Source organism: Agrilus planipennis, unplaced genomic scaffold (assembly GCF_000699045.2).
Source record: "Agrilus planipennis isolate EAB-ADULT unplaced genomic scaffold, Apla_2.0 scaffold190, whole genome shotgun sequence".
Classification (NCBI taxonomy): Eukaryota; Metazoa; Arthropoda; class Insecta; order Coleoptera; family Buprestidae; genus Agrilus; species Agrilus planipennis.
The window spans coordinates 621,635-623,664 of record NW_020442444.1 but is presented as its reverse complement, the minus strand read 5'-3'; the positions used below and the strand labels follow the sequence as shown (position 1 = coordinate 623,664).

The 2,030-nt window shown below is 35.0% G+C and overlaps 1 protein-coding gene across 1 annotated transcript in view; it reads left to right on the top strand.

Annotated features, from left to right (window-relative positions):
- Nucleotides 1-607: 607 nt before the first annotated feature.
- Nucleotides 608-2,030, top strand: part of LOC108738328 (heterogeneous nuclear ribonucleoprotein C) — a 339,083-nt gene continuing 337,660 nt past the window's right edge. Inside the window, exon 1 of the mRNA XM_025980376.1 lies at nucleotides 608-857. The gene's annotated coding sequence lies outside the window, so the exon portion shown is untranslated. The remainder of the gene's footprint in view (nucleotides 858-2,030) is intronic.

Below are 2,030 nucleotides of genomic sequence, written 5' to 3'. Positions count from 1 at the left end.
TAAATCTTTTGCTTAATGTTACAGTAATTGTACACTATATCTGGTCAGTATTCCGAAATATTTGAAAGGTTTGAAGATTAACGGCCGGATTATTTTATCGCCCTTTGTTATCGAAAGTTACGAAACACAGGTACCTACTCGTGATCTTCGCAGCAGCTGGTACGTATACAAGCCAACTGCATTCCGTAGTTACTGTTCGATTGAAAACTTTACTGCTATTGTTGTTGTTATCGTTCTCTTTTTTATTTTCTTACTTCGAATATCGAACACGAGAGTCTAAAGAATAAGCAACAAAATTGAGTTTTACGTTCTGAATGGCAAAATATGTATAGATTGACCTATTTTTATTGTTTTAACCTTCTTAAAAAAACAAAATAAATCAAGACGTTGGTACCTACAAGCAATTCCCAATTAACCTTGTTCGGCCCACTTATAATCATCTAAATTTAATGCGGTCGTTCTAATAATAATTAGGATGTTCTAGGTTTAAAGTTACCTTCTCTCTCTCTCTCTCTCTGTCTTAAATCGCTAAGAAAAGTTGGCCGAGACTTACCTGTCAACACAGCATGATGCCTCGCGAACCGCGAACACGGTGACTCATACGCAAAGCGTTCGATGTATAACAGTTTTTAGTTCAGTAGACAGTACGGGAACGCGTTAGCAATAATATGAAATTCTTGAATTGCTGATCGAATTTTTGTTGGCGCTAAATTGAACGTTATCGCATTTTTTTTCGATACGTGTGTTTTGATCAGTGCCGTGGTTGGTATTTGTTATTCTTTTGTTACATTGCCACACTCTTCGTTTGTTCGCTTGCTATTTTGGGTGGTGAACCTAACTTTTTATTTACGGAAGAGGTATGTTGTAAGTGCTTATACACGACTAAACGGAAAAAGTGGAATGTTATTTTGGTCACATTCATTTTTTCTTATTAGCAGTGTGGCGATATCCACCACATGTTTTAAAATTGTTTTCATTTTGTGTACATATTGTAAATACCTTTCTAAAATATTTCTTTTCTATTTTCGATTAGTGTCTATCAAAATTCCTTCCTTTTGTAAATAATCTATTGTATCTTGTTTATCTATTTAAATAACTCTATTACTGTACTTTCCTATAATCCCTGTAACATTTCACCTTTCGTGTACTAACTGCATGACGTCTGTACCTTTCATTTCTTCCTATTTACATTTTTACAATCGGTTTCTTCGGTGGTTGAGCAGCCATCAATTTCTTGGTATCTCTAATCTTAAAGTTTCCATATTTTAATACTTCCCTACTCGTATCTACTACCCTCTCTATTTCTTCCTTGTAGAACAGTTTTTCATTTTTCATAAAATATCAAAGCAGTTCGTCTTACGCCTTCAGCAGAACAAGTCTCTTCTTTTCTCTTTTCGTTACGCCAGTTGTTGTTAAGTTGTAAATATATGTTGTTGTTATCTAGTTTTAATTATTCGTTTTCTAAGTCCTCCTCAAAACCTTCTATAACAAAGTGATCCAAACAAACGTACGAAAGCAGTTTCCTCGAGTAAAAATTATTCTTTTCAGTTTCACTTTATCCAATTACGACCAAACTAGTTCCATAAATTTCTCTAAATTTTTACCGGAAAAGGTCCGTTTGCCGGACTAAACCGTCGATTGTGTATGAATGGAGTACTGAAACAGTATCGCATTTGGTACGCAAAGAACACGGATACAGCACCGATTGCTTTCTAGAAAGTTGCTGAAATACCACCGAAAGAGCGATACTAAAAAAAGCGCCGAAACAGCACTAAAGACACACTAAAATTTGAATGTATACAGATACACTACATGTTCATACTGTAATTAATAAATTCTAATTAATTGTTCGCGCAAGGTCCTAGAACCTTATTATTATTATTATCATCAAAGTGTCTTCGGTAAAAGAGATGAGGGTGGCGATACCACCCCTACCCCATTTTGGTTGAACTCTATAAATTGACTTGCTTGGTACAAAAACAAGTGTTCGAAAAGCTCTCGTGAAGTCTCCTCAATTTTTATCTATCCTA